The sequence below is a fragment of the Oryctolagus cuniculus genome, chromosome X (genome assembly GCF_051225735.1).
Source record: "Oryctolagus cuniculus isolate XC-2025 breed Fujian yellow rabbit chromosome X, ASM5122573v1, whole genome shotgun sequence".
NCBI classification, from domain to species: Eukaryota; Metazoa; Chordata; class Mammalia; order Lagomorpha; family Leporidae; genus Oryctolagus; species Oryctolagus cuniculus.
The window spans coordinates 16,527,268-16,535,206 of NC_142888.1; the positions used below are offsets into that span (position 1 = coordinate 16,527,268).

The window sequence follows — 7,939 nt, forward strand, 5'->3', positions numbered from 1 at the left end:
CAGCTCCACGCTCCTCTACCCTGCACACCAGGTCGCCTTTGCGCCTTCTAACGTCACGTCATGTCACGTCACATCACGTCTCATCGCCAATGCCCAGTAAGTCATATCACGTTTTCTCTGTGTCACGATTCATCTAATCCGTCCCTCACCTCCTGTCACGTCGTCTCTTCTGTCCCTCACATGTCTCATCTCCAATGCCCCATACGTTGTCTCCTCTTCCCATCACGTCAAACCTCATCTCCTCTGTCCCTTACGTCACACCCTCTCTACCCTCCAAGTCACATCGTCTCTATCCTCCACATCGCCAATGTGGAGGATTGGCTTATCTCCAATGCCCCATACGTCATGTCTCCTCCATGCCTCTACATCTACATCATGATTCATCACCTATCCCTCATGTCATGTCCCCTATACACTTCACGTCAAGTCTCTAATGCCTCATACATCACGTCTCCTCTATGCCACTCGTCATCTGTGCCTCACGTCACGTCCTCTCTACCCTTCACGTCACATCTCATCTCTGTGCCTCACGTCTTGTCCTCTCTACCCCCACGTCACATCTCCAATGCCGCGTACGTCACGTCTCCTCTACCCTTCACGTAGCATCTCATCTCTGTGCCTCACGTCTTGTCCTCTCTACCCTCACGTCACATCTCAAATGCCCCGTACGTCATGTCCTCTCTACCCTCACGTCACATCTCCGATGCCCCCTACGTCACATCTCCTCTACCCTTCACGTAGCATCTCATCTCTGTGCCTCACGTCACGTCCTCTCTACCCTCACGTCACATCTCCAATGCCCCGTACGTCATGTCCTCTCTACTCTCCACGTCACATCTCCGATGCCCCCTACGTCACATCTCCTCTACCCTTCACGTAGCATCTCATCTCTGTGCCTCACGTCACGTCCTCTCTACCCTCACGTCACATCTCCAATGCCCCGTACGTCATGTCCTCTCTACTCTCCACGTCACATCTCCAATGCCCCCTACGTCACATCTCCTCTACCCTTCACGTAGCATCTCATCTCTGTGCCTCACGTCACATCCTCTCTACCCTCACGTCACATCTCCAATGCCACGCACGTCACGTCTCCTCTACCCTTCACGTAGCATCTCATCTCTGTGCCTCACGTCTTGTCCTCTCTACCCTCACGTCACATCTCAAATGCCGCGTACGTCATGTCTCCTCTACCCTTCACGTAGCATCTCATCTCTGTGCCTCACGTCTTGTCCTCTCTACCCCCACGTCACATCTCCAATGCCGCGTACGTCACGTCTCCTCTACCCTTCACGTAGCATCTCATCTCTGTGCCTCACGTCTTGTCCTCTCTACCCTCACGTCACATCTCAAATGCCCCGTACGCCACGTCTCCTCTACCCTTCACGTAGCATCTCATCTCTGTGCCTCACGTCACATCCTCTCTACCCTTCTCGTCACATCTCCAATGCCCCGTACGTCACTTCACATCTTGACTCTTCTACCCTTCACATCACATCTCTTCTGCTCTGCCCCTCAGGTCAAGTCTTGTTTCCCGTGCCCTGCAGTACACGCCTCATTTGCTCTTCCGCCACACATCATGTCTCATCTCCTTTGCCCCATATGTCGTGTCCCCTCTTCTCAGGCTGCACTGCACACCACGTCGTGTCTCTTCTAATGGAAGGTGGAGTTTGTTACCTTATGTTTCAAGGAAGACTGTAGACCTGGACACAGAGAGGTGAGTGGACAGTGCAGAAAAGTTTTATGGAAGTGAAAAGCAACAGCTAGCGCAGCCGTGCAGCTCAGTCGGAAGGCCTGCCGGAAGCAGGCCACTGACAGGAGGAGTGAGTGGCTCACCGTCTTGTGTTAAGGGAAAGTTTATGCAAGAATACAACGCCTTCCAGAAGCTTTGCTTGCTGTGCATCCGGCTCTGCGCGCATCATGCCTTGTCTCCAGTTCCAACCATTTGGCCAATCGCAGGTCCCAGGTGTGTTGTTATTTTTTTTGTTGTTTTAGTTTTAATTTTTTGGTTTGTAAGTTCATGTTCCTGAGAGCCAGTCTCCCCCTGTCTCTTGTTCACGGCCTGGGCTTGTTCGCTTACTTGGTTAGTTCACAGCCCCCAGGCTTTTGCTTCATAGATGACGATTTGGTTGTCCTTGTGTCGCTTATAAACCAGAGGCGGAGGCCGCCCTCCTCACCTTGTAGCCCCTCTGTTCCAGCTGCCAGCTTAAGTCTGCCCTGACCGGGCCTTCCGCCTACATCAGTGTCAAGCCTCGTGTCCTCCGCCCTGCCCGTGGGGTCCCACGTCCTCTGCGCATGGCAGCACGTCACATCTCTGGGCTGCTGCCGTCAGGTCGTGTCTCGTTTGTTTCCTGCTCCGCACATCACTTCCGCCTCTTCCCCTTTGTGCCGTGTGTCACGTCACCTCCACTCGTCTCCTCTGCCCTGCACAAAGCGGCTTGTCTGTCTGCCCTGTACGGGGGAAAAAAGCGTGTCGCAGTGGCATTTGTGTAACACGGACCAAAGCAAGGTCCATGTCTGTGCTTGGGGGATCGGCCGGTCCGTGATGGCCCAGCCTTAGAGGGTACGGTTCTGTAGTCTGAGCACCGCGGGCTAGAGCCGCATATAAGGGCAGTGGTGGTTAATTTTTAAAAAGATATTACAGAACGGCATATGCGGTGCGTATTTAAACAAATGCTACGTACACACATACTTAGATGGGCATTGGATACTGTCCATTACCAATATCTCTATTTGGGGTTAGAATTATGCAAGGAACTGTCACTTTTCATTTCATATGCTTATATGTCACATGTCTGTTTAGTAAAAGACATGTGGTTTCTGTGATGTTAAAAAGAGGCCTTTGCATTTTGAAAAAAAAAAAGGCAGATTCTTTAAGGACCATTTTGATTTGTCATGGCCATTTAAAAACATTTTGTTTTACAACCGCACATAAATCAGGAACATGGATAGATATTCTCCTTGGTCCGCGTCATCAGCTAAGAATTATTCACAAAATTGATTCCACCCACTTTGGCTTCCTCCCAATCAACTCTCATTGACTCCTTGGAATTCTCTCGAAGCATGGTAAGACCAGCTTTGCCCATGCCCTCCCCCCAACTGTAGCCTACTTCCTGTTGTTTCTTACCCACTTCCTCATTTTTTTTTTACCCACTTTGGTTACCTCACTGCCTTGTTTTGGGAGCTCATGTGCATTCTAGCCCATACGTTTCCACTTCCTTTTTGGCATAATAGTGATCCAAATGACACGCACAGAAATAAATCAGACGTACTAAGTGCCACCTATGAGGCACAGACGTTTAACACTTATCAAACTTTCGTGTTGTTACCTGTACTTCCTTGCTGCCTTTCAAATGGTCAGAGCCAAAACGGGCCTGGCCTGGGCAGGGTGCACAGATGTGTGGGCTGCTGTGGGCCCTCAGCATTCTCGTCTTCTGGGAGGAAGGAATGGCTGCCGGGAAGAGAGCTGCCCTGGACAACCAGGATCTGCTGCAAGAAGTAAGTCACAGAGGTTTGGGGGTTAAGTCATTAGCTTTCTGATCTAAAATGTAACGTAGTAGAGTTGACATAATGCGACTGCCTTGTTTGTCTCTGGGATAATTGGATGATTCAGTCATGTTTTTAAAAAATATTTTAAGGACCCAGGATAGTCGTTGCAACTTGGTGGCACAAGAACTGTACGTTGCTTTTCAAAATGTCTGAATTAGGTTCCAGTCTTTAAAAGCTGGCAGTCTGGGTAAATGGGAAGCCCTGGCGACACTGACTGAGCTGACCTCCTTACCTGGCTGTAATTGGGTAAGCATGAGTAACAGGAGCCCTCTGTGACCAGGGCCTCAGCTCCCAGGTTGCCATGGCGCCATCATGCTGAGCCTCTGTGTACAGCCCTGTACCAGCCCTTGACTGCGTCCCTTTCCTGCACTTCTCCACCCTGGATCCATGGCATCACCTCGGGTCGTGCTAATCCAGTGAAGCAGGGTGTGACAGTCAGTCTTTAAATATGACACAAGCTCCATTTGCCATCCTCAGAAAAAATGTCTGGGGGTCCTAGAAATGAGATCCTTTGAGATCTTGCCAAAATGTGTGGCTTCAGATTCATCTTAATTTGGATTCTGAAGTAAACTAACACTGGGATTGATTTCTTCCACCTGCTTGAGAGCAGTTTTTCACTGGTGTTGTGAGCAATCGGGCCGCCCGGCCTTCACCTTCAGTGCTCGCTGTTAACGATAATGATAGTAATGATACTACTAGTACTAGAGTGGGTTCTTATTCCAAGGTGTTAGGAATTTAATCAGGCATTTTCCCGTCTACGTGACTCTGCTTCTGGCTTCCGAGGGATGTAGAATAAAGCTTCCTTTCATTCACCCCCTTCAAAATGGATTTTCTTCAATTTAAGCACCTTTATGTTTCTATTTTGCATCTTTTAATTATGAGCTTTCCTGAGGTTAGTTTAAATAATTCTTGTCAGATCCACATCATTCATTCTGGAGGCAGGAGAGAGTAGAAGTTACGCACCTAGGGGCTCCATCAGACTGGCTTTGAAAGCTGGTTTCGCCGTTATTAGCCATGTGACACTGATCAAGCCCCTCATCTTCTGCCTCAGTTTCTTTACCTGTTAAGTGAGAATTGGAATAGCGCGTACCTTGGGAGGTTTTCACGATGCTTAAATGGGTAATATATGGAGAGAGCTGAGAGCCGGGCCAAGCTTTCAGTGAGAGTTCATAGCATTAGCAATTACTGTTACTTAGTGACACCTTCCTCCCACAGGCTTCACCAAAACTGCTGGAACCTCTTCTCTGACGCTTTCCTGCTCTGTGCAGACAGGAGCTCTCAGAATCGCGCTCTGCCTCACTGAGAGATGTGTGTGTCTGGTGCATTAAGTCACACACATTGCCAGATGACACTGTCTTCTAATACATTTCATTAACCCTTTTAAGCAGAAAATACTGGGGAAAAGGTAGCCTATCTCTACGCACCAGAAGGAGAGAATGCAGAGTCGCTGACCCGCATGCGGATTCCCAGTCTTCTGCTCCGTGGCTTTACCTGTGCCGTCTGTCATCTTTCTGCACCTGGATAGCTCCTGCTCATCCCTTAAGACATGCTTTACACCCTGCTGCCTCCAGGAAGCATTGGCGAACGTGCTTCCAGCATGCGCTTCCTCCAGCCGAGCCGGTACCACGCTGAGTAAGCCAGCCTCACCGGCGGTCTGCCAAGTCTGCACTCCTCGGTCCTTGCACTTACCCACTCTCTTTACCCCCGTACATCAGCCCATACATTCTTTCAGTGCCAGAACTGTAACTTTTACCTTTAGCCCCTGCATTTGGAAAAAAAATGATTTCAAAGAAGAAAGTAGAAGTTAGTAAACCTTTGTGAATCAATGAATAAACACATCCTCGTATGCCAAATGCAGCATTCCCTCAGCATTCCGGCTGGCTGTGTGCTGTGAGCACACGAAAAGGATAAAGCTCTAAAGAATACGTAACCTAATTACCACAGGAAGGCATAGGCATAGAAATGGAGAAGTGAAAAACAGTGTATCAACAATTGCTGCAATAAGGCGACATCATAAACAAACTCCAAATCTTCGTGATATAAAACGGCGAGCAGTCTTTTAACTGAAAGTTCCGCTTTGCTGATCAGCTTTAGGCTTGGTTCCAGGCCGCAGAGAGGCCTTCCCAGCAGTTAGCTGCGGCTTGACCACCTCGTGATGCATGGTGATACGTAAGGGGCACACAAAACCGTATACACACACTTAGCCTTCTGCTCACATCCTGCTAGTCAAGGCAAGTCGCGTGGCCAAGAGCAAAATCCATGGTGGAGGAAGCATTCACTCAGCGAAAGACGTATGGAATGAATACTTGCCGGATGGTCATTCAGGTTATCATACCACGTATCCAGATATCCACTGTAAATGATTGAGGATGCCGCTAAGTTCCCTGAATGAACAAAGTACAGAAAGATCCTAATGGATAAAGGTAGTCTAGCAAGGTTTGACAGACAGAACATTTGACCTAGGCCTTACCTTAAAAAGTACTTAAGATGAAGCAGGTGTTATAGCACAGCACGCTAAGCTGTCACTTGGATGCTGGCATCCCATATCAGAGTACCTGGAATCAAGTAACCCCTTTGCTTCCACTCCAGCTTCCTGCTGATGTGCCTGAGAGGCAGTGGAAGATGGCCCAAGTACTTGGATTTCTGCCACCCCCCCAGGAGACCTGGATAGCGTTCCTGGCTCCTGGCTTTGGCTTGGCCCAATCCTGGATGTTACAGATATTTGGGGAGTGAACCAACAGATAGGAGATCCCCCCCCCTTTTCTGTCACTCTGCCTTTCAAATAAGTTAAATATTTTTTTTTTAAAAAGTAGTTAAATATAATTAGGCTAAATAGAAACAAGGTAGCATTCTAGGGAGGAGAAACAGTGAGCAGAGGTAGAGTTGGGGATGTACACAGTGTATTTAAGATCAGCTGAGCCCAGTTAAAGGGGACCAGAAAGGTGCACTACAGAAGTTAGAATTTATCATTGAGCACTTGTGTTGAAGGATTTGGAGCAGTTAGGTGGCATGACTCTTGACTCTGTTCCTTTGCTCATTTTTGCCTGCACTGCCTTCTTGCCCCCATATAGTCAGGATTCCTAGTTGTAAGCAAGAGGCCAGCTCTAGTTGGCTTAAGCATAACAGAATAATAAGGAAGCTGCTTCAGTCAGGGCATGACAATAGAGGCTGTGTGGGAACCGTGGCTATAGTCACAATACATGCCATAGGTATAGCAAGAGTATCATGTATGGTGTTGAAAACTTGATTCAGAACTCACAGCATCACCACTGGAGCACTTGGGACAGAACACTGGACCTTACCTTCAGCATCATTGTATTTTAGGCTTCTTGACGGGGTTGCCATTGTTAATGCTGCACGTCTATAAAATGTAGTTTCAGGTCTACATACTATCACACACCAGATCTGGTTTTTTTTTAAAAGATTTATTTATTTATTCGAAAGTCAGAGTTATACAGAGAGAAGGAGAGGCAGAGAGAGAGGTCTTCCATCCATTGGTTCACTCCCCAATTGGTCACAATGGCCGGAGCTGTGCCGATCCAAAGCCAGGAGTCAGGAGCTTCTTCTGGGTCTCCCACGTGGGTGCAGGGGCCCAAGGACTTGGGTCATCTGCTGCTGCTTTCCCAGGCCCTAGCAGAGAGCTGGATCAGAAGTGGAGCATTCAGGTCTCAAACTGGCGTCCATATGGATGCAGCACTGCAGGCGGTGGCTTTACCCGCTACGCCACAGTGCTGACCCGTAGATCTGGATTTAAACTTTGGGATGAGCATACCTAATTGGTTGAGCTGAGGTCACCTGTATATCCTAGTTGCAGGGGTGGCTGAGAAATACTTGGCATTGTCAACAGTTATACTGAGAGGTAGGCCCCACTTTCCACTCTTAAGGCAGAAAAATCTCCAAGAACAGGAGCTATATCAAAATCTGGTAGTCAAAACACAAATATTTTTAAGATCTCTACCTCTAAAAAAAACACAGAACAAAAAACTCCCCTCACTTGATTTTTGTTTTGCTTTTGTTTTTCTATTCATAGACCAAATTCATACTTTGTTCTTCTGCAGTCCTATAGCAGTTTATTGTGGAGCCACTCTTGGTATTTTTGTCATGCAACTTAGAATTTCGGTGATTTTTTTTGTATTTTTAAAATATTTTTAAAGATTTATTTATTTATTTGAAAGTCAGAGTTACACAGAGAGAGAGAAGGAGCGGCAGAGGCGGGGGGTGGGGTCCTGCCATCTGCTGGTTCACTCCCCAGATGGCCACAATTCCTGGAATTGCGCAGATCTGAAGCCAGGAGCCAGGAGCTTCTTCTGGGTCTCCCACGTGGGTGCAGGACCCCAAGGACTTGAGACATCTTCTACTGCTTTCCCAGGACATAGCAGAGAGCTGGATC

General features: G+C 48.1%; 1 long non-coding RNA gene across 6 annotated transcripts; it reads left to right on the plus strand.

Annotated features, from left to right (window-relative positions):
- Positions 1-1,086: 1,086 nt before the first annotated feature.
- LOC149119563 (uncharacterized) lies at positions 1,087-6,274 on the plus strand. 6 transcript variants are annotated; one of them, XR_016227839.1, is made up of 4 exons: positions 1,087-1,717; positions 1,851-1,966; positions 2,941-3,498; positions 4,765-6,272. It is a non-coding gene; the product is annotated as an uncharacterized LOC149119563 (long non-coding RNA). The 6 variants fall into 6 exon arrangements; XR_016227835.1 differs by having other exon boundaries at positions 1,098-1,966; positions 2,941-3,066; positions 3,362-3,498; positions 4,765-6,270; XR_016227838.1 differs by having other exon boundaries at positions 1,093-1,966; positions 4,935-6,274.
- The last annotated feature ends 1,665 nt before the right edge of the window (positions 6,275-7,939 follow it).